This window comes from Lissotriton helveticus, chromosome 2_2, assembly GCF_964261635.1.
Source record: "Lissotriton helveticus chromosome 2_2, aLisHel1.1, whole genome shotgun sequence".
Classification (NCBI taxonomy): Eukaryota; Metazoa; Chordata; class Amphibia; order Caudata; family Salamandridae; genus Lissotriton; species Lissotriton helveticus.
This window is the reverse complement of record NC_136060.1, coordinates 62,167,376-62,192,679: the sequence shown is the minus strand read 5'-3', so window position 1 is coordinate 62,192,679 and position 25,304 is coordinate 62,167,376.

Below are 25,304 nucleotides of genomic sequence, written 5' to 3'. Positions count from 1 at the left end.
AGGATTGGTCTGGGTGTATTAAGGCAGTGGGAGGGGGTGTCAATCTAGCTGCCAGGAGTTTAGCAAGAATTTTGGCCTCTGCATTAATTAACAATATAGGTCAATATGAGGTACATTTCTCAGCAGGCTTCCCTGGTTTATGGATCGTCACTATGGTGGCAGTACGCTGATCTCACGGGAGTTCTCCCACTTCCAGGCTGGCCATAAACACATTGAGAAGGTGCGGTACGATAGTATTGGCTGTTTTTTTGTAGCGTTCAATGGGAAAGCCGTTAGGCCCCACCGCTTTCCCCAACTGTATCGCTCCCATAGCTAATTGCAGTTCATCCGTGATGAGGTCAGCTTCGAGCAACAAGGCGGCTTCCGGCGTCAGTGTGGGCATGCTAATATCTTTAAGGAAGACTTGTGCTTCCTCAATAGTCGTTGAGGATATCGGTGTGTCCACCTGTTGGTTGTGCTTAGCTAATCTATTCACTATTTCCTGGGGGTCGGTTAAGGGTTCGTTATTATCTGTGCGTAGCTGTGCAGTCCACCGACTGGCACATCCCTCTTATCGAGCCAGGCCACTAGTTTCCCTGCCTTATCTCTGACCTCATATATTTTATGCTGTGTCGCCTGCAGCTTGGTCCTAATAGTTTCCCCTAGGTATCCCCCATACTCCTGTTGTTTAAGACGAAGAACATGGGACAACACCTCTGTTGGATTTTGGGCATGGAGCTGCTCCGTGTGGGCCAGTTCTAGTTCTGGGGTGTCTATCTCTTTCTTCTTTTCAAGTTTGTGGCCCACAATTGATGCGATGGCCCCGGAGCGAAAATTGTTTTCTCTGGCAATGTGCCAAGGGGCCCGCGGACATCAAGACCTAACCCAGCACTTTCCGCTGAGACAGGAGACCCCCCGCCATGTCCAGAGGCAGACACTGTGGCAGCAGCCCGAGTCTTTGGATCCTTTAGATTAGCTTCGGCGTTCTTGGGACCCATGACTTTCATCCAACTCCAGCCCTGGTTTTCCGGTGGGCCCAGAGTCTGTCCAGCTACAGCCATGATTTTCACCTGTCGATGCCGGGAGTCAGCTGTGACCACACTCCACCAAAACCCCCGGTAAGCCACAGCACACAAAGCGTGCTGGCATCCTTATTGATACAAATGGGGGGAATTGTTTGCTGACCCGTCATGAAGGACTGACCTGACGCCTGTGGTTTTGGAGCCTTTGTTGGACGCTGGTCTGGGTTGGTCTTCCTGCCTCCCGCTGCCTCGCTGCCTTTTGTCATCGTGTTGCGAGGCCGCCGAGCGGAGAACAGGACCACAACTCCCATCACCCCATGCGCCACGCGCCTCATCAAACCGCGCCAGGAGGCGCATAAAATCACCGTAAGCCCCTGCTGAGCGGGGAACTGTTTGCTGACCCGTCACGAAGGACTGACCTGACGCCTGTGGTTTTGGAGCCTTTGTTGGACGCTGGTCTGGGTTGGTCTTCCTGCCTCCCGCTGCCTCGCTGCCTTTTGTCATCGTGTTGCGAGGCCGCCGAGCAGAGAACAGGACCACAACTCCCATCACCCCATGTGCCACGCGCCTCATCAAACCGCGCCAGGAGGCGCATAAAATCACCGTAAGCCCCTGCAGAGCAGGGAACAGTTTGCTGGCCCGTCACGAAGGACTGACCTGACGCCTGTGGTTTTGGAGCCTTTGTTGGACGCTGGTCTGGGTTGGTCTTCCTGCCTCCCGCTGCCTCGCTGCCTTTTGTCATCGTGTTGCGAGGCCGCCGAGCGGAGAACAGGACCACAACTCCCATCACCCCATGCACCACGCGCCTCATCAAACCACGCCAGGAGGCGCATAAAATCACCATAAGCCCCGCCTCGCTGGACGCAAAGGGCGGGCCCTCTTAGGCCCTCAGAGGCCTGAGGAGACTGGACTGGTCTTGCAGGGAACGACCTTATCCTTCGACTGTGAGTTCATATCTTCATATCTGGTGCGGGTAAAGAACGCCGCTTATTTTAGGGCTGTACTGCTCATTTATATTTAGACCGTCCGTAGCAATAAGTGAATATGATGCCTAAAAGCAACTGTGATAATATTGCTCCTGGGCGGGGTACTATGGATAATTATCTGATTAAGAAGATTAATCAGATTAATAATGATAGAAGGGCTTCCCTAGGCCAGGGGAGTCCTAGAACGATACAGGAGGAGGAGTCCCTCTTAGTGGCGGATACATTCACGCCTAATAATCCCCCCATTGGTCTTAGGAAAGTTGTGACTGCTATTGCCCAGGTACATGCTGAGAGCCATGAAGATCGGCCAGATATATCTATCGAGGAAATAGAGCATGTCCCGTCACCCCTAAGATCGGTCAGAAAAAATAAAAAAGCACAATTTAGACGAAGGGGGAAGTATTGCCAAAAAAGAGTAGATATTGCGAATCCCAAAAGGGGACTCTCCCTGGACTTAACGACTGGAAAACGATCCTCCCTGGGGCAAATAGGGACTGTGCTATCGCCAAACCCAACTAACACCATAGCAGATGATACTGGGTTAGGAATTACTGGCGATATAGAGGATAAAGGAGAAGTGTTGGAAAATCTTAGCACTGATGTCTCTTTTTTGAGTACACCTATCAGTACCCGTGCGTCTCCGCTGAGTCTGTATAACAGCAATGATGACGAAGGGCTATCAATCTCCCCTAGATTCTCCATTGCATCTCCACCTAATACAAACTATATGTCACCACCCAAGGTAAAAATTAAAAAAAGGGGGGGAGGTCCATTAAAGAATCGGCATGCCAAGATACAAAAGAGGAGTTCAACCTCAACATTGTTGGATGTGGTCGACTCATTGACTCCTCCCACGGTCCCCTTAATGACAACCCATTGTCCTATCAGTCAGGGTGGCCTGTTGGAAAAAATTGAAATCTTGGTAAAATTGTTAATGCAGCCTCTTTTAGAAAAGACTAGTATGATTAACACGCACCTAGATCTGATTGATAAAAAGGTAGAAAAAAACACACTTCTATTATCGGACTTGGCGAAGGGGTTGGTTAACAAAAACCCAAGAGTAATACCTGTAAAAACGATGTCAGCTACAAAACAAGCCACACCATGTCCCACTCCCTCTATAATATCTAACCATCCCGGGAAAAAGCCAATCTGTCCTTTCCTGAAAAAAGTACAGACACCCCCTTTGCTGAAGGAAAAGCCTGCCTCTAAAACTCAAATTCCAAGTAAAGTAGGCGATCAAAGGGGAGATAACCTGATTTTAGAAGAAAGGGCAGAATTCCAGGAAAATAAGGCTACTAAGTATAATGGGACAGGAAATTTGCATAATACAAACTGGCAAACACATAGAATAGTAGACTTACCGCCAGAAGCTGCCCCATATGCAATTGTCATGGCGGCTGTCCCTGAGCTCCCTTTAGGCATTAGAGAAGATCATCGAGCCTTAAGAAATAAAGTCACTTACTGGTTACGTAACAACAGACCCTTGCCTGCCCACAATAATGGGGAAATTTTAAATGTCAGGCGTTCAATCTGGGTGGGCTCACGACCTAAGGACAAGAAAGGGGATGTAATTATCGTAAACTTTAAAGATCATAGAGCTGTTAGGCATATCGGGGATTGGTTTGATTCCAGAAGTAGTGATTCAATCTCTACTCATTACCTCAGCTACTTCTACCCATATTCTCCAGGCCAACACTCTAAAAATAGGGATGCAGAAAGGCAGCCACTAAACAGGTTTGGCTTTAACCATTATGGATATAGTCAGACTCCTTTTTCCCAACCACAGAGACCATTTAATTTCCAACCTAGGCAGTTCTATCCACCATCCTCAGGTCCTAATTTTGGAAATAATTACGTTTGGGACAATAGAGGTATAGCTTTACCTGTTTATAATTTGCCAACTTACAATCGGTTCGACACTTTCTCAGGTCTTGAATATGTTGATTGACAAAAGAAGGATACTCACCATATTAAAATATTGGGACTAAGGGAGCACACTGATGAACCCAAGGGGAATGTAAAAGATCAGAACCCATGGGAGGGAAATGAGGACATCATGCAAGTAGAAACTGTCCCAATAGCGACTCATGGTGATATTGAAGAGGATTGCAAGACCCTGAGTAACCCCGATGTAAAAGAGGGGGGTAACTGTGGAGGAGTTAGTTCCCCGTTACACGAAAAGGCACTGGGTAATGCCTCATTGGGTGATTTTGTGGTCAATGAGAATAGGAAATCCTGCTCGCTTCTATTCTGGAATGTGGCAGGATTAAGGCAGAAAATTAAAAATCCATCCTGGGAATCTGTCATAAATGGTTGCGATATTCTGGCCCTCCAAGAAACCTGGTCTACTGACCCAGTGTATATAAACGGCTATAGAAGCTTCTTTACTCCGGCCGTGGGGGGGCAACATGGGAGAGCAAAGGGAGGCCTAATTATGTTCCTCTCAAACCAACTCAAGTATGAGCAGGTTTGTTTTACGCCTAAATATAATTATTATCAAGTAATAACCTTAAGCACCAAGAAGAGAATTAATGTTGTTGTTATAAACTTTTATAATAATATCCCGAAAAATGAAATTCCCAGCACTTTAAAAATGCTGAGGGAGGATATTCAACATGAAATAGATAAAAATGACAGGGAATTAATAATCTTATGGGGGGGATTTTAACTGTCCACTCTGTACAAAGGGCAAACAGGGTATTTGTGGCCTAATGTTAGAGCAGGAGATCAATCTAACACATTTTGACCACTCCCTGATCGGGGATTTACTAAATGAAATATTATTTATGTATGACCTTGGATATGCGAACGAAACAGCGCAAAAACCTACTCCCTTTGGGCCCACATTTATTGGTAGAGGAGCATCAACCACTATTGACTTCATCATCTCCTCAAATAGTTATAGTCATAGGATTAATGGGATAAAGATTATGGAGTTACCATTAAGTGACCACCTGCCCCAAATAATGGAGGTTGATAGCCCATTTTTGAACAGCATGATGATGTGTTCCCCCCATGTACAGTCTCCGAAGTGGCTCTTGGAAGACAGAATGGGTATACCCTTAAATGGGGTAAGGTCGTCCCAGAAATGTTCCTAGGTAAACTGTTGAATGTCTGCTCGGACAGCTTCGCGATTTGCCTGGGAGAGAAGTCTAATAGTGAGCAGATATTAGAGCACTTCAATAAAATCGCCTTCACAATTAAAAATAGTCTGCGGGTGGAGGTAAAGAATTGGGCAAAGGGCAATAAAAGTTGGTTTGATAACAAATGTACAAGGGCATTGACTGACCTGAAACACGCTATTCATAGGACACCCCGAGACCCGATAGAAATAAGAGGTTTTAGGAAAACATATAATGAGGCTTTAAAAAATAGAAAAAATGCTATAAAAAAGGAGGCCCTAGAAGCATTATGCGAAGCATCACAGTCCCAGGATGCATCCGCATTTTGGAGGGCCGTAAATACCCCTTTCCTCTATGACAATCTCAAGGCGCGCCTGGAGATAGCAATTCCGGAGGAGGAATGGGTGGACCATTTTTCAAACCTTTATAGGTCCCAAGATGAAAGCCATATTTTAGATCCCATTTCTATGGGTAATAGAGGAGCAGGGGCTGAAAAACTGGTGATAACTCTGGAGGAAGTTATGATGGGTCTGAATGCAACGAAGGGCGGCAAGGCCGCAGGTCCTGATGGGATCCCAGCAGACCTGTACAAAGCAAATATCGAGATCTGGGGCCTCATGCTGGTGCAACTCTTTATTGCGGCACTAACAAGGGTTTTAAATCCGTCTTGGTTTACCTCGGTCATTGTGCCGATATTTAAGAAGGGAGATAGACAAAATTGCGCTTGCTACAGACCAATCTCCCTTCTAGACTCATCTATGAAAATCCTCGGGAGAATCATCTTGGCGAGACTCCAAAGCTGGGCTGGGGAGAATGAGATCATGAGTGACCTACAGTATGGATTCCAGAAGGGCATTGGAACTGTTGAACAATGTTTTAATTTAATGATTATTCAACAAAAGTATACTAGGGTAAAAGGTGAACGTCTGTACCTTACGTTTGTCGACCTTACGTCGGCGTTCGATTGTCGGTCACACGTTAAATTATGGGCAATTTTTAAAGGGCTGGGTGTGAAAGATTCCATCATTTGCTTTCTGAGAGATATATACTCAGGAGCCACAGCATCAGTACGTTACGGTAGGGGGGGTGAATGTACCAGAAAATTTGGCGTGGGACGCGGAGTACGCCAGGGGTGCGTCCTGGCCCCATTTCTATTTCTGGTTTACATAAATGGACTTGAGCATCGTCTGCTGCAGGAGTGCAGGGATATGCCCAGAGTTGGTAAGAGATCTATCCCAGCACTCCTGTATGCGGATGATGCAGTCCTAATGGCACGTACTCCCCTGGCCCTTCAAAATTTGATAACATCATTCGAGAAGTTCATGTCGAGTTTAGACCTAAAAATCAATTGCAGTAAATCTTTCTCCATGAACTGTGGCACAAACACTGGAAAGCAGATGAAAAGAATGATTATAAACAATGTTCCTTTGGAAAACACCTCTACTTTCCCTTACCTTGGTTTTTTGTTCCATGAATCTGGGAACTCTTCTGTTTTTAAAAACAATAATGGCCTTAAAGAATTTTATAAAGAAGTTGGGCAAAAAACCAATCCGAGACATCTTAACTATATATAATATACGTGTACATCGGTAGCATTGTATGGCTCGGGTCTTTGGGGGTATTCGAACATAGAAACAATCCAAATAGCCGAAAATATGTTTATGAGGGATGTCCTAACAGTGCCACAAAGTGTGGCGACTACATTTGCCATACTGACCTTGGACAACCTCATATCTCAGATCTGATTAGAACACAACCCATCCTCTTGTGGCATAGTGTATGGACAACAAATGAGTGTGTCATGAATCGGGCTATTTTACAGGATGCATTAAAACTGGAAAATGTGGGTAGATTTGAGTGGCTAGATTATGTAAAACGTTTTCTAATTGAAATTGGCTGCCAACAATATTATGATGACCCACTCTTAATGTGCAATATATCCAGAGAACTGTTGAAAAAACTGTGTATGGAATACCTCGAGGGAAAGAGAAGGCGAGATGAAATGATTAAAAAGACAGTTACCTCGCATCTCTCGTTATTAACTGGTGATAAAGTACAGCCGTATTTAACTCTCCCGATGCCTAATTATGATCGATTTCTCTTGACCCGTTTTAGACTAAATGTTGTTTTTAAACTCTTGTCCTTCCCAGAAATGAACTCATGGTTGCGAAATTTGCCTATTTGCCCTTGTGATGATTCCTCGTCCCAATCTGACATCCATATTTTATTTTTTTGTACATTTTATATTGTACCACGTAGAAAACTCATTATCCCATTCCTCAAAGAAATTAATTTAAATAGATGTCGCCCAGCTTTTTTAGAATTACAGAGAATGGACACTGTCTTAACTGTTGCTGTACTTTTAAGCTTTTTTAAACATGTTTTTAAATTACGGAAAACAATTGGTATCGATGAAATTTAATAGATTTATCTTTTTTCTTTTTTCCCTGTGTAACTTGTAAATTCATGCTGCTGCTTTCATGGTTATTGCCTTTTAACCGAATAAAGTACTTTTTGAAATTTGAAATTTGATACAAATGTATCAGCAGCCAAAGCATTCCCAGGCGCTTTGAGCCGTGTTACGGAGGGGTGCTTCGCTTTCGCCTCGCTTCGACAGCTTCACCAGCAACAGGAGGTATAGAGGGGTTTAATGGTGGAGAGCACTCCTCACCTGCCTCACCCGAACACGCTCCTGTCCGCCATCTTGCCCCCTAGATTCCCATTCGTGGTATACAATTTGCTATGTAGTCCCCACAGGCATACTGCATCAAGTAGTACTATTTCCCTAGTCCCTCTGTGTTATTTTTAAAAACCCTTGGTTTTTCATACTCATTTTACACCTTTGAATTCTACTAGTCCTCAAAGTACTTGGCTAGAATATATTTCGGGAGCCCAGCATCAGCGTCTGTAACATCACTCTCAAGTCTTACCTGACAAACATTTTATTCAAGGACCGCCACCTTTCTGATGAACACTGCTGCCCATTTTTCTATCCCCACGCCAACAGATTTGATGCCCACTCCAGACCTGATTGACTTTTGAAGAAGGCTACCCAAAACACACACCCCTGTAGAACTCTGGACACTTTTTCTTCTAAGGACAGCCCCTGATGCTCCCATCTGGTCCTTTTTATTCCATACTCATTCGGAACATTGCAGGTATGAAGGGGAAGCTTAATAACCCCGAATGGTTGGCCTACATCACCAAGTTCAATATCATTGATTTGCAAGAAACCTGGGCTACGTTTTCAGTAACTTGTGACTGTTATGCTTGTTAATCTAACTATACCACTTCCTATTCTCGGGTTAGGGCTAAGGGTGAGCTCTTGGTCTGGATTAGCTTAAACCTTAACGTGGAAGCTACAGTTATTGACTCTGGAAACTCAGCATTTTTAATTGTGCTGTTACAGGACAAGTTATCTTGTTTCTCTTTTTATTTAATTATTTTTTATAATAACGATTTTATTAACACGGTTAACTCACTTTACCCATTTGTTTAATTTTCTTTCTAAAATACAATCCACTGGGGCAGCCACATTACATTTTTTGAGGAAGATGGTTGAGCACACACTAGGGCTTCGCCTTATTTACAAGGGGGCGTTAAGCCAATTAGCATGGCTTAACGCCAACTTCTAAATAATGCCCCTATTCATGCAGCACTTAGCGTGAAAGGGGCATGCAATGGGTGTTGCAGTGGGCGTTCCGCTGCACAACACCTATTTATTTTTGACGTTACCCCTTACAAGTTATGGGGCAGCCCAAAATGTATTGCCAGGAAATTCCTGGTCTTAAGAAGGCGATACGAGGAGAAATGTTTCATTTCTCCTCGTATTTTGCCTTTTCCATGATTGTTGCATTCTGCCGCACAAATAGAAACAGCAAATGACCTGTAAAGATAGGTTTTTTGGTCAGGAAGGTGTCAGTTCCTGCACATAAACAATCCCCCCTGCAGCACAGGCACCCTTGTAAAATGGTTCAAGGGTGCCTGCGCTGGTGCTAGGAAGCTTCTTTAGCACCAGCATCCCCTATAGGAAACACAGGATTGCACCGTATTTTTGTAATTACAGCGCATCCCTACATTTTGAAACTGATGGTGTGCTGTGTTACTAATTTTGGCGTAACACCAAGCTCCGTCGCATTCTAGTTCAAATGCCCCCCAGTTTCGAAAGGTGGCTGTGGGGGAACCACCAGGGAAATCTAGCTATAACAGAGGGGAAGAGCTACTCAGTCATTTTGCTGCACACAATTTAGTTGACATTGTCAATGCTCTTATTTGGAACAGACCAACTCTGCATCTTTCAGAGGACATGGTCACACCTTTACTATTTACTATATGTTTGTGACTAAGAACTACCTGCCCTGATTTTTAAAGGGTGACGTTGTGCAGACAGGGTGGGGGGACCACAATGCTCTTTTAGCTACAAGATTTTTTCTATAGAGCAGTCACATATGCCCCCGAGAGTTGTTTCCCTCACCCATCACTTGACCTATGGCGTAATGCTTATTTGGCAACACAATGAGCCAAGAAATACTTTGATCTCTTTACTAAGGTCACATTTAGGTTTGTTCCTTAATTGTTTAGCAGACGCCAGACGGGAAAAAATGTAAGCCCATTGTAATAGCTTGAACCTTGGCATCAAGCACTCTTTACTCAAGCCTTTCCAGACTGTTAATTAGGCCCTGCGTTGGTTTGCTGGTCAGTGCTCAGTGGCCAATCGCAGATTAAGGAAGGCCTTGACTGCCTCCCCTACAGTTGGGTCCGAAGTTTAGGATGCTCGCTTGTTCTTTACGTCTTCTCTAAAACTTTTATTAAATGCACAAAGGGGACTAGGAGCACCTTGAGCATGCCACAACAGAGAAGAACAGCAGAGCTTTATGGGAAACAGTCAAAAAAATCAGGCTTACAAATGTTCCTGAAAGCCCTCACATGCACTGTCATATCTTAGGGTCTGATTGGGTTTCACATAGATGCAAATGTGGAACTGGATACTTTGTTGCATAGTAAGCTACAGTGCTAACTGCAACTGCTCATCTGAGAAGTAGAAATGGCCATACGTTAGAGCTGGTGTGCAAAAGCCTCAGCACGAGACGGGGTGCCAATTGACCTTACCAAATGTAGGTTCGACTTGTGGGGCCCCTTGATAACTAATATTTGTAACTGTTTTTTAATTCCAATATCTCCCATTCCTAGGCTATATCTATGATCATGCCCATCTTTAAAAAGGGTGATTATATCTCTTAAATTCTACAGGCCAATTTCACTTATCCATAGTGCAGTTAAAATCATTTGTTGAATGGTTTTTAATTGTCTCAACACATGACTCCTGAATTCTCCCGTGAGTGAGGGGTGCGCCAAGGTTGCATTTTAGTCATCACTACTTTTTAATATTTATATTAATGACATGCTCCCATTTAATTTGGAGTCCCATAGACACCCCCAGGATTGCTGTGACCTACATACCCACATTGCTGTACTCAGATGATGTGGTCCTATTATCGCAAACACATATTGCTTTGCGGACTCTAGTGGATTGCTACGTCACCTTCATGAGCATCGTTGACTTTGTCACGAATTTTTGTAAATCCCATATTATGGCCTGTGGGCCTGGTAAAACCAACATTTCTATGCTTTCTATAATGGACAAGTTGCTCAGCAGCGTGAATGATATCAGTTACCTGGGAATCATTTCTAACTCCAGGGGCAGCTTGCAATCACACCTAACCAACTCATGACTGAAGGGCACCTGGAGCTGCTCTTAACCTTCCCATAGTTGCAGGGAAAGTTATCATTTCTTCACTACTTTTTTAACTCGGTTTATTGATGACAGTGCACATAAAGCGGTTACAGACTGAAGCAGGCTAAACTTTTCACGTCTCATCTCACATTGACATAAGCATTGCAACAAAACAGTCATTACAGTAAGTTAGGCAGAAAGTTACAAGCCACCATTTCTCACCCTCCTCCCTCAATCAGAAGCCGTGTCAGATGCAGTCAAAGGCGGAGTACAAATATCCCCTCTGTACTTATCCCAGGCTCCCCATATTCTCTCCCACTGTTTTTGCTGCCTTCTCTGTCACCATGGCCCCATCCATGTCTCTGCACCAGTCATGAAGAGCCGGAGAGTACTCTGAGCCCCAGAATTTAGCTAAATTATGCTTGCCAAACATCATCCCAAGCGTTGCGAAATCCTGTAATGCATGATTAAGATCCATGGGTTCCCAAATATTTAACAGGCATCTTTGGAGCTCTGACAGGACTGAAACTCCACCCACTTGAGAAACAGTTCACAGAACCCCTGCCCAGTAGGGCACTAATTGTGGGCACTGCCACATTGTATAGTAGAATGTGCCCTCCTCCACCCACAGTTCCTCAGGCAAAGCGAATTGTCGGCACACCCTAATATGTGTAGTGTCACTCTGATATACTGCGTGCAATGTAGTATCTTCATATAGAGATTATGTCACACGTCGTTCTATTACTCACGATAATTGTCAGTGAGTGAAGTCGAGCCACGCACCAAGAATCGATGAGTGTGCAAGACTAATTATGTTTTAAGCACTGAGCACGCCAATATTGATAAGTGTGCCAGGTCTTCCCTTGTTTATTTTCAAGAGATTGGTAAGCGCCAACACAAGTAGTTACTATTGTTTGGCGACGCCACCGCACATGATCAGTTCGATATAGTTCTGATGGGAATTTTCACTATGCAAGCAGATTTGTGAGAGCCAGCACTTCACTACGTTACAGGCACATAACGGGTCTTCTTGTGACTATTTTCTTTTCTCCCACAGGTCTTTTTGAATCTTTCTCACCCATTGGGAATGAGACATTGCCCTACAACAGATTTTTGTTAGTAGGTTAAAAGGAATCTAGGATTTGCAGTGCGTTAGTGTGCCCTGACCACCCATTTTCCTCTGGTCCTGAAGAAAACCTGGCACTTTCCAACCACGGGTTGAAACATGTAGACCTATCACATACAGATACACACGGTCATAATAAACCTTAATTGTATCTACACACCATTTTAATATTGTCCAGTAGTCTTAGAATAAAAGTTATTTTTCACATAAGTCATACCAGGATATTTTTAACATTATTTTTTTGCACCACTCACGCAAATACCAGCTCCACTGTAATTCAGGTGTCGAAGCACACCCTGATGGCACTCGGCTATTAGGGTGGACCCCGATGATGAAGCATGTCACCAACCAGGTTGGTGAGTGAGGGGTTTATAGAAAACAAAGAAGGACTTTCTTCTTTTTTCAGCCTTAGTTATCCCACCCAGATTGCTCTTTGAGCTCATTCTGGTGGTACTCCTCTCATGTTATTCAAGTATCTTCGGTTGCACCAGTCTTAGTCTTGAAGATATCGCTACTTCGTGCGGGGACACCAGCGCCTCCTGCAAGTGTGAGTCATCTAATTTCCCCAATTTGCTAGACCATTTTACACGTAAGGGTGTCATGGGATCTGGTAGATTGTTAATGAGTTTGTGGTAAGTGAGAGAAGTGGTCTTCTTGTCGTACCTGTTGGTATAACTGCCATGAGTGCATGCCTGATCTGGGTGTATCGAAACCCTTCAGAGGGTGCCAGTTCATATTGTTTCTGAAGGTGGACAAAGGTAACCACCTCACTCTTGACCCACATATCGCCCACCGTAGATATCCCGATGGAGTCCCAGTGGTGGAAGCCCTTACTATTCCAGAGTCTTCCAAGTCATTGTGTTTCCCAGAGTAGGGTGAGCTGGGTTACAACTCTGTCCCAAACAAGTTTCCTAAGGGCCATGTACCAAACCTGGACTGTGTGCGCTGTGGATCCAATTAGTGGGGTAGTCTGCTTTATAGTGTGTAGTGGCCTCATTATGCCGCCTCCCCATCCCATGTCTGTCCTCTCTAAATGCGGGATCTATTTATGGGGTGTGTATCCATTGATTAAGTACCTTCAACTGTGATGCCCAATAATATATTTGTATATTTGGATGTGCTTTGCCCCCATCGTACCAGCCCCTGACTAATTTATCCATGGTGATGCGTGCCAGTTTGTTCCACCGAAGTTGTTGGTGGAACAAGAAACAGTGTATTCTCCAGGACATAAAGGAGCCTGGGAAATGCCATATTCTTAAACAGTGCCGCTTTCCCGAGCTGTGTCAATGGCAGGGACTGCCTATGTAGTGCATCACATTTGAGACGTTCCAGGGGTGGCATGAGTTTTTTTTTATTAAGTCTTCCAACAGCGGTGTGATATGGATCCCTAAATATGTAGAGCCCCCCTTTGCGATCTGTAAATTACACCCCCTCGGGGGTTGCGGTGGTGGGGCATGAAGTACATGAAAAACAGACTTGGTCTAATTGATGGTGTATCCAGATACCTGACCATGTAAGTCATAGATATTCAGGGACACAAGGATGGATTGTCTGGGAGATGTCATATATAACATCACAATAACTTTCCCTGCAAAGAGAAAGGGCCACTCAACCATATCAAAAGCCATACGAGCATCTAGGGAGAAGATAACCGCAGCTTCCTGAATACATTGTATACGCGTACTCATATTTGGCATGATGCAGGATTGGTCTGGGTGTATTAAGGCAGTGGGAGGGGGTGTCAATCTAGCTGCCAGGAGTTTAGCAAGAATTTTGGCCTCTGCATTAATTAACAATATAGGTCAATATGAGGTACATTCCTCAGCAGGCTTCCCTGGTTTATGGATCGTCACTATGGTGGCAGTACGCTGATCTCACGGGAGTTCTCCCACTTCCAGGCTGGCCATACACATATTGAGAAGGTGCGGCACGATAGTATTAGCTGTTTTTTTGTAGCGTTCAATGGGAATGCCCTTAGGACCCACCGCTTTCCCCGACTGTATCGCTCCCATAGCTAATTGCAGTTCATCCGTGATGAGGTCAGCTTCGAGCAACAAGGCGGCTTCCGGCGTCAGTGTGGGCATGCTAATATCTTTAAGGAAGACTTGTGCTTCCTCAATAGTCTTTGAGGATATCGGTGAGTCCACCTGTTGGTTGTGCTTGGCTAATCTATTCACTATTTCCTTGGGGTCGGTTAAGGGTTCGTTATTATCTGTGCGTAGCTGTGCAGTCCACCGACTGGCATATCCCTCTTATCGAGCCAGGCCAGTAGTTTCCCTGCGTTATCTCTGACCTCATATATTTTATGCTGTGTCGCCTGCAGCTTGGTCCTAATAGTTTCCCCTAGGTATCCCCCATACTGCTGTTGTTTAAGACGAAGAACATGGGCCAACACCTCTGTTGGATTTTGGGCATGGAGCTGCTCCGTGTGGGCCAGTTCTTGTTCTAGGGTCTCTATCTCTTTCTTCTTTTCAAGTTTGTGGCCCACAATTGATGCGATGGCCTGGCCGTGGATAACTGTTTTATTGGCCACCCATAGGGTTACTGGGGAGGAAACATAGTGTATATTTTCATGAAAATAGTGTTGCATTGTGGTGGTGATATCTTTAAGGATTTTAGGGTTCTGTAGATATCCAGAATATATGGAGTAAATACGAGTTTGAGCCGCACGCTGCATGCATATATCATCATCACTGGGGCGTTAAAATATAATCTATCCGTGAAAGTTGAACTGCCGAGCCATGTGGTGGTGTAAACGCCAGGCATCCATTTGTCCAAGCGCATCAAGAAACCCCACAAATCAGGATGCCCCACCACCCTTGGCTTTGGCCGGTCCGCGATCTAGAGTGCCGCAGACTATGGCATTGAAATCCCCCGCAATCAAGAGCTCACCCTCTGGAAGTGAGAGCAAAAAGGCACTAAGGGCTGGGAAGGCTACTGAGTGAAGTGCTGGCAGAATATACACTCACACTATGTTATAGGCCTGTCCCTCCCACTGGCAAGCGATGCTGTGAATTGGCCCTGCTCATCTGTCCATGTCCATTTAATTACAAGCAGGAATAATTTCTGCACTAAAATCCCCACCCCGTGACCCTGAGGTGAACACCATCTGAAATCCCCACCAGTCCATGGCTTTTCAGGAGGAACCCAGTAAGTGTGTCTCTTGAAGTAGGGCCAACGCTGTGGCTTGTCTTTTCAAGTATTGTAAAACCAGACCCCCCTTAATCTTGTCACCAAGCCCGTGGACATTCCATGTGAGCAATGATTGGGGGATACTCGGTGTCAGGGGAGGTGATGGTGGATCATTCCTCTGCTGAACCTGCACTGTAGTTTCTACCATATCTCGTACGTCCCTCACTGGAAATGTAGTGGCAATGTGTCAGAGGCACAATGCATAAACAATAGTGTCCAAACTCTGCCCATATTACACGTGTAAACAACAAAAAACATAAATCAATGAACCGTCCCATTCTCCCCCCCTCCCTGCATGACAGAATTAAAACTACCCGCCTCCCCAACTGCGCAGAGTGCTAAGTGCCCATCCCCAATGCCGTACTAGGGGGGAGAGTCAGCCTCAGCCCCTCCCAACGTCCCCTTACTTTGTAGTGTACCTTAGTGGCATTGTCGTGTTCAGTGGTCTGTGCAATAGAAATGGAGCCCTGTTTCAAGGTAAATCGTCTCACAAGTATCTTGTCGGCCCATAAACACCATCAGAGACACATCCATCATAGTGCCTCCCACTCAACGGTAGAATTCTGAGTCCTGCCGTACTGCTTGGCCTGCATTTAAGGTCAGCTCGTCCATCGGTGTTGGTATTCCTTCATAATGTGGGCGCGTTTATTATTCTTCCCTTGCTTGAGATAGCATTTCCATTGTGCCTGTCTCTCCTGATTCCTACAACGAGTCACCCCACACACTTTGTACGTTACTTCTGCCAGTCCGATCCGACCTTGAGACCCAGCGCCACCCCTTCAGCCATTCCCGAGCCTCCTCAAGAGTTGTAAAAAAGCATGCTTTCCCTTCGGCCTCGACCCTCAGTTTAGCTGGGAACAGCATTGAGTATTTGAGTCCACGGTCTCTGAGCGTTTTTTTATACATCGAGGAATCCTCGGCGCCGCTTCGTGTCTGCTACCATGTAATCCGGGAATATTGTGATAGTACTGTTATCAAGACGGAGTGGAGGGGCGGTACGTGCAGTTTGTAAAATTACGTCTCAGTATTTGAAAATATTGACAAGGATGGGTCTTGGAGGCGCTCCCGGCCTCGGTTGTCCTCCGGGGACTCGGTGTGCCCTTTCCACTGAAAAATAGTTGGAGAGACCTCTCGGCTAGAGGCAATTTGAGATGAGGTTCCCAACAAATAGATCAAGGGCCCGCCCCCCTGACTGTTCCGGCACACCTATGATCCTTATGGTGTTCTGCCTCGAGTAGCCTTCTTGATCTTCGAGCTTGGCGGCCATCAGTTTGTTGTCTGACTCGAGCTGACAAACTTGTTTTTGGAGAGCGGTCGTATCGCTCATGAGGGTCGTCGCAGTGGTCTGCTGGAAGTGATCCAATACGTAAATCATGAGAAGCGTGGACGTTATTTGATGTGGTCGTAATGTCCTGCAACGTGACCTCTTGCTTCTCTGTGGCTGTAGAGCTTGTCGCGGGTATGGTACCCTGGTCCGTGAGCTCTGGATCTGTCTTAGTGTAGGCGTACCCTCGAGTTTGGCTTGATTCGGGGACGCTTTGGCTTTTACTTCCCATCGTGGCCGTGATTACGTTTGCCTGCTCTGCTCAGGTGCTGGGGTGGTACTCACCGCTGCCTGCCAATGCGCTATTGCAGCACACGTAGCCTTTCGAGTTTTCCACCCCCGGCACTTCGCCTTACTTGTGCACCACCCTTGGGGTAATCAGGCCAACAGGGTTGTGAGATTCATAATTCCCTGCCATTTCACCTGCGAAATTGTGTGGCAAATGATGGTTCTGCTATGCGAGTGTGGTGGTGGATTGCTGGGAAATATGGATGCTTTTTCTGCTCATTTGTGGTGGGCCGGGGTACCTGACTCACATGGAATATAACTAATGGGGCACCCTGCTTGCTGCTGGGTGCCCCATTGCGGTTCAATCAGTAACAGGCGTCATTGCTCTCAACATCTTGTTAAAGCTTCAGAGACATCATCCGTGCTGGGGGGTAGGGGAGACACAATCTACAATGTCAATGGCCATGAGAGAGTGTGTATATGGTGTGTCAGCTAGCAGTCTATTCAGTCTTCCAGGGTTGGCTCTTTGTGGCCCAGGAGAGTCGTGTAATTCCCGGCTGCTCCCGACCTCCTGTCACGTCATTCGGTTATTCATCCTCTAATACTCGCCCACCAAAGACTCCACTATCTCGCTATTATGCTCTGAGCTCAGCAGTCTGTAATCCTGTCCCTGCCCGCTCCGGAGTGCAGTACCTCTGCTCTTCTTCGTCGCACGGTACGTCTTAACCGCCTCACTTCATCTGGCGGTTGCGGCATCTGAGTCCGACCAGGCAGCCGTCTTCAGCCCTGATGTTTCGCTCCACCCTCTGTGTCTGCTGGGCTGCCATGTACACCGCAGTTGGGTCTGGTCTAACTTTAGACCCCGGCTTGTGCTGCTGGAGTGGGGCACACTGCTATTGCTCGGTGCCGTGACTCCGAGAGGCAACCGATTGGATCCGGACCGAGAGCACTTAATTCACCGGAATTTCCGACAGCTTGGACACTGCTTCCAGGTGCGAGACGCCGTTGGATTACTTTGTGGAACTACGGGGAAGGTAGGCTGGTGAAGGAGACTCCCTAGGCTGCGGCCATTTTCTTCGACTGCTAGCCACGCCCCTCCATTTCTTCACTTTTAATAGTTTATAATGCAAAGTGTGTCCCAGCCGCCACTTATGGGTCTGGGGCTATATTAATACTTCCTCTCTTCAAGCTGAGGAAAATGGCATCCTCCGGAGGGTCAAGTGCCTACCCCAGCCCAGCTCCAGATTCATCATTCATTCAGAGTTACATTTGCAACACATAAATGACAAGATCAATTTGGCCCACTATTGTTGTGGGTCAGTGTCTGGACCAATCCAGAGGCACCCCTATTCAGAAATATAATCTCTGATTGTCTTAGCTTGGATAAGTGATGTACCATTTCATGGTTAAATTACTTCTCTAAAACTTCCCATGCATTGGTATTACAGTCTAACTTGTTCACAACAGCAGAGAACATCATTAAAGCCAACAAGGATAGGGTTAAGCGCCTTTTCTCAGATCTCCGTTTGTCAAGTAGGTTTAACACTGAACTGTTGGAGCCATCTGTATTGACATTTTATTGATCTTTCTTTTCTGTGGAAACTGATCTATATCTATCTTCAGACCGTACCCACTGGGATTTGTCTCTCCTCTTATGCTTTAGAGCAGCAGGCACAATCTGGTATCTCTTGTGTTTCTGGGATGTCTCTAGTCCTATGGGGAGCTCTAATGGAAGGCTAACACGGTTTTTGACTACAGGAACTGTTATTTCTACTATTTTTAAATATTTGTGTTGCTGTTTCACAATTTTAAATTAGAGCTATTTTAGGTTTAAGACATAGCCAGCCAACTGTCTTTTATTATATGAGTTTTTTAAGATTTGGATTTTGCTATATTAATGGGTTTATTCATTTTGTTATTTGAATTTAAAAGTCATGCACTTTCATTTATGGCCTTTTATGGCTGAATAAAGATTAATTGGATTGAATTGTATTCAATTGACTATAATACAAAATATTTACGCAAAAATGCCTCTTTTTTTGTGGTCATTCTCATTTTTTGAGGACTAATACTGCTGTTTTTTTAACTGATAGCTGTGGCACTTCTGTCTAGTTCTCAGTGTATATACTCTGACCTATAAAATATTGTCAAATTAGCTAACTTTAAATTGGCACTTAACTTCTGAGTAAGGCCACAGCATATGTTGTAAAAAATGTATCATTGGCATGGAAAAGTCAAAATATAATTTCTGGTCTTCAGCACATGTGTGCCTTCTACAAGGCTGACGAAAGAAACATGTCTTCAGGCCTACCCGTGTAACCTGACTCCTACAGCTTTAAATCTACAGCCGTCAGGAAAGGCTCTATACATAAGCCTTGAAGCCCTCAAGATATTGTGTGTACTAGTTAAAAGTGGTAGCTACAAGAATTAAATATTGCTGTGTACCTAAAATACCCTTTAAAATTAATTCTCATATTTAACAAACGTAAATCTCCCAAGAGAAAAACTAAAGTTTAGAATAAAATCATTGCTCTGCTAACTCTACTTTGGGACAAGGTAGAGGAACATATTTAAACACTATTTATAATGTTCATTAAAATCCAATTTAGTGGTGAAGTCAGATTTGTAATAAATACTTATGGAAAGTGACTTTCAAAAAGAAAGACTTTGTCTGACTGCAACTCGTGGCATTGGACTACTGCAGATGGCCCTTCCTATGATTCCCTTTAATGAGATGTGGAAACGGCTCAAGAGCAGGAACAATGGCTTACGGCTTTAGACTGGAAAACCTGGCTGTGATGTTAATGACACATATCAGCTGAGTAACAGAAGCAGAGTGAGGCCTGCACAATTATTGCTAAGTGTAAATTGAGTACGAGGGAATAGAAGCCTTTTGTCAACTAGGCTCTCTGTAACCAGCTTTGCACTAGCCCAGAGAAAAGGGAAGATTGTATTTAACTAATTTGGTATAGCTGGGGAGGCAGGGTTGCTCCTTTTCCTAAACACACCCTAGCTGGTACACAAGCTCCCTTCACGGATAAAAACATTCTGCCATGTTGAATTTGCCTCAGGACAGTGCACTTTGGGTTAGTTTGTAGTAATGCAAACAGTATGCCCTGCAAATGTGGAAAGGGTAGGTCCTAGGAACATTTTTTCTCATTAGTAAGGTGAGTATGCAGGGTTCACCCCTGCCACTGGCTTGTAAATTCTACAAAAGTGGCACCTCACCCACAGCTCATCAGAACCCTTTCTGAACCTTCTGAAGAATGGAAGAGGACGGGACATCCTGTTTGACCCGTTTGCACTCAAGGCTAAATAAAAATGTGGCTCCAAAATTCAGTTGGCTGACCTCCTTTGTTGCTACAGGTACACAGCAAGTTGCAAAAGGCCTGTTTTAAGTGCCCACCTGGCCAGTAGCAACTGAACTTGAACTGGACCTTGGAGGTGGTCTCTGCTGGAGTGTGCCCTAGCCATTATGAGCTATATCTATTGTCCTGAGAGCCTTAGAAGTGAGCAAAAGAAGCTGTTCCAGTAACTCAGAAAAACTGACACTTAGATAATTTTTGGACATCCAAGACCATCAGAGCATGAGTTGGACCTCGTATTAAAGTTATTCGATTTCAAAGAGACCTCTTCAGATACTGCTTAAGGCTTGCCACATCGGAGGATTTAGAATGCTATAGAAAAAGACTAAGTCCAAAGGAAGAAATCTTTTCTGAGCAAAGTCAAAAAAATGTTCCACCCAACGTGAGTACTTCTCCCCAATTATTGAAACTATGCTTTTACCTCAGCAAGTTTGTGGTCTTATTCCTATTGTGGACCCCCATCCTTCCCAAGTAATAATCCACTTTCTTGCAATGATGTACAGCAAGATAGATTCAATAAATTTATCTAAATGCTGTCTGAAGTAGGGAGAGATAATAGAGCGATAAACACTCTCTGAGGCACAGGAAGAAAGCTGCCCTTCATATGTGTTGGTGAGTAGGGGAGGGTAAAATTAAATGTTAATGCGAGAACGCACGGAAAGAGTTTTCAGTTTTTTTCTGGAAAGGCACATATTTTTCCTAGCATCTCAAATTCTCAGTCAGCAAATTCCACAGTGATGAACCATGCCAGGAAAATGTTTTTAACACATGCTCTTAAAATTGTAATCTTCTTGATTTGACGCAAAGTATTTGGGGCCAGAAATACTAATATACTAGTCTCAAAAAGAAGTCACAAATTTCAACAGTATTTTTTTTTTTAATCGACCTCTGTACTAATAGGTTGGCTGGCAAAATACCAAGTCGTTGTTCACAGACTGGCCTGACTAAAGAATATTTATTAAGCAGCTCACAATTTGAGACCCACTGCTATTCCAGAAGTGATGGTTGTCTGCAAAACTTTTGTTTTCTTTTTTAAAGTGACGCGATTTTACTAAAGGAAACAGGGCTTCTTAAAAAACAAATTTGAAAAACGTCATTAGAAGTTGAGAGAGGAAAATGATAAGAATGTCTAAAAGGGGAAACATAATAAGAAGAGAAAAGGGCTACAAAACTGTTGTTAGGAGAGAAGGGAGGAAGTATGGACTTGAGAGAGACTGAAAAGGGGAGGAGAGTAAAGAGTAAGGGTATAGAGATGACAGAGCGAAGGGGAAGATGGAGTTAAATGGAGAGGGAAAGCAAGGAGGAGAACAGAAGGAAAGACAGGCAGATTGAGGAGCTTGGAGAACTGCAAGTAAGGGTTCAACTATCATTAGTGCAGCAGGTGCAGTCACACCAAGGTCCTTCACTGCACCCCAATTATATCTATATTTTAATACTGACCCAGAGTGGGGGTGTTAGGAGGCCTATTTTCCTTGCTTGCATTAGGACCCATGGTGTCCAGGCTACAATACTGCATAAAATATATGAATACATAAATATCTTTGTGTTAGAACATTAATATTCGTTGAGAAGAGTTGGGTCACCTGTTTTTCATAAATATAATTCTACTTGTCTTGCTATACTTTTTAGCGTGTGTTGCGCTAGCATTAACATTGTATTCATTTTTGCTTCTTGATTTGCTGACTCCTGTTTAATGTGACCATAACCTGTACAGCAGGGTGAGATAAGTGGCCTTAAAATACTCAGGCGTGAACTTCACTATATGGTTGTGAAAATTAGCAGCACGAGGTGAGTGCTAGGCCATGTTTCATAAATTATTCAAAATGTTTTTGTGGCCAGACTTCCTTTCTTTGGTGCGTATTTTTTAAACGTCGATTTTGTCATTTCGACAGTAAAATTATTATATTTAAGATAAATGTAGAAGTACAGTATATCTAAAAATGACTTTTTCAAAAAACAATGTAAACTGCACATATGAAGAAAAGAAAAAGCCAAAAGATACGAAATGTAGCACAACATCACAAACACACGCACACGAGTGGGTGAGCATTAAAATATGGACAGTATCTGTGGAAAGCTGTGTGACGTGCGTCAAGCCCGGGGCTCTAAAGTGAAGTGAAGACTGCCTTACACCTCACCATGTCAGAACAGGGGGAGTCTCAGCTGCAGGAGCTCATCTGCAGATCTGAAGTGTCTGCTGAAGCTGTAGCATATGCATATTGTATGTTTCAAGGCAGTGATTATTCTTTTATGCCTGTCTTTGAACAACTGTGCATAGCATTACCGAGCAGCTGTTTGCTGGACCGTTGCCTCGGGCAGGAAAAGAATGTTATTTTCTTTGAACTCTGTAGTCTTTCTTGCTTTCTGTATTGCATGCAGCCTGTGTGCTTGTTTTGTCCTCAAAATAGAAATATGACAAAGACTCACAAAGTGTAGTGCTTTTTTCTTTACAGTTTCAAAACTTTATTAGTGTATTAGCATGCTGATATATTGATAGTATTATTAATAATAATACTCTGCTACCACACAGTAGTACATTCGCACAGGTGCACAAACTAGATGAAGCATCTATCGATTATCCAACCAGTTAACGAAATAAACATGGCTCAATCTCACCATCAAACCCTCTCAGTGCTTCCAGGGATGCTAGAAGCTTGCTAGAATACCTCAATCTCCAGCCCTGGTTACATCCGATCAATCATTTTCTGTAAAAGGTACAACTCACTGGTGGTCAGGAGAGACAGGCTTGCATCCGAGGATTCCCAGAAGCAGTAGTAGAGGCGTACAGTGCCGTTTTATGGATGAAGATAATACTCGTTTATTTTCATATCTAAAGTAACGTCACCCTTGTTATCAAAGAGTCATCCACATAAAAGGATTATTAAATACCACCACCCAAAGAATAATGTTATGTAAAAACCTAGAAATAAAAATTCCAAAGAAAAATGCAGGACAAGCTCCCATGCAAGATGGACAGAAAGATTTAGGCTTTGATTACAGTTGTATAATGTTTAGGGCTCAAGCCTCTCGTGCAGCCATGCAGATAACACGTAGACACTTAGGGTAAGGTACTAAAACAGCCCATGGGCACCTACACCCGGCCCCTTTTATTGACAGGGTCACCTGACCAGTGACACCTGTGATGGATGGGTGTGAAGTGAGTTTCAAGGGCAGCCCTCGTGGAGTGGCTGGTTACATTGGGTATGTTCTGGAACACTAGACGGTGTCCATCAGATCACTACATCGTTCCCAAACTTTATTGAAAAATAAAAAAAACAAAGTCCAACCTGTTGGAAAGAACAAACAAATCAAAACATCTATTAGTCTCTTTGGGCAGTCTGCATGGGCACTGTTGCGGATGTATGACGTTACAACGCATACTTTTACAACGCATACCTTTACAACGCATTTTTTACAACGCATCATCCATTACAACGCATTCCATTACAACGCATGCCAATTACAACAAATTTTTAAAAACTACATTTACAGCGCATTCCGTTACAACGCATACTACCATTTCAACGCATACCATTACAACGCATAACATTACATTGCATTTATGGTAAGTATTGGATAGTGTAGGGGTAAAAATTACTATTCTAACTCCAGGGGGGTGCAACAGTAGGGTAAGTGTTGGATAGTGTAGGGGTAAAAATAACTATTATAACTCCAGGGGGGTGCAACAGTAGGGTAAGTGTTGGATAGTGTAGGGGTAAAAATTACTATTCTAACTTCAGGGGGTGCAACAGTAGGTTAATTGTTGGATAGTGTAAGGGTACTATGCGTTGTAATGTAATGCATTGTAATGGTATGCGTTGTAATGACATGCGTTGTAGTGGTATGCGTTGTAGTGTCATGCGTTGTAATGGTTGCGTTGTAATGGCATGCGATGTAATGGTTGTTGCGTTGGGAAAGTTTTGTTGGAATGGTAGTGCGTTGTAAAAGTTGCGTTGTAAAGGTTGGTTCCCCACTGTTGCTCTGTCCCATCTGGTCTCATGGTGTTGGCGTCTATTTACATAGTTCACTTGGATGGTGCATCAGGAGCAGTGATGGACTTCGCTGCAGAGATATCTTTGGACCTGTCTCCATGGATGGCCAGCCTGCAAAGATGAAGGACAACAGTGCGGTGGCTGAGAGTCCTCCTCGTCAGCAGTGGTTGTACCCAGGACATGCTGGTGGGGGAATTTTGGACTTTCCTCTCATGCCAGGACTCCTCTCTCACAGGAATTTCCTTGAAGCACTTTCTACAGGGTTGCCATTAGACTGTGTGGACTGTGCGTGGCCTCTATTAGGCTGTGCAATGGCATTGCTAAGGTACTGCCAACAGGACCACATTCAAGTTGCTCGTGCAGCCACAAAGGGTGGTTGTCTGAGGGTCTGTGTGCTTTGGCCATTAGGACTCCAGTGCATGTGCCTTTGTCAGATAGTCTTTGGGTGAACAGTCTCCATCCGCAAACTCAGTGCATACTGGGGCCTGTTGTGGAGCTGCTGCAGATGCATCTCTCATGTCGGGATTCCCTTCTCACTGGAATTTCCTGAGGCCCCTGGATTGTGACTGGCCTGTGTGGATTGTTCTGAGCCTTTTACAGGCCCCACGACTGGGGTCACTGAGGAAGTCCAAACAGGACCACTACCTAGTCTCTCCTGCAACCCCAAAGTTTGATGGCACAAATGGTCGAGTATGCTCTCTTCAGCAGACTTCAGGTTCACTGAGTATAACAGATGGTGTGTGGTGTCAGGGATGCCTTGTTGCTCTCCAGGTATTTCTGAGACACAGTGTTCCACCCTGGATGTGCTCCGCAGGTGGTTCTAGTGACACACTTGACAACAATGCCAATTACTGATGACTGGCAGTGATCTTACATGCGACGAGTCTGTCACACTCTTTTCTCTCCTCTTCTTCATGTTCTTCTTAGTGATGTGGTACTGTGGACTTGTTCCACACTCTTATTCTCATCACTATTACTTGTGACGCTCCATCATGCCACACTTCTTCTCCTTTTTCCTCTTTGTTATACCTGGCCCCTTGGCGTGAGTCTGCCTTCCACTTTTTGCTGATGTGCCTCAGATGTTTTGCTGGTGTTCGCTGCTCAGGGCACTGCACCACAGCCAATCCGTGCCGCAGTGCAAGTGCTCCCAATGTAAAGTGTACCTGTAATTGATTCCCATGATTGGCTCATTGGATTTACTGTCAGTCCCCAGTAAAGTGCACCAGGAGTG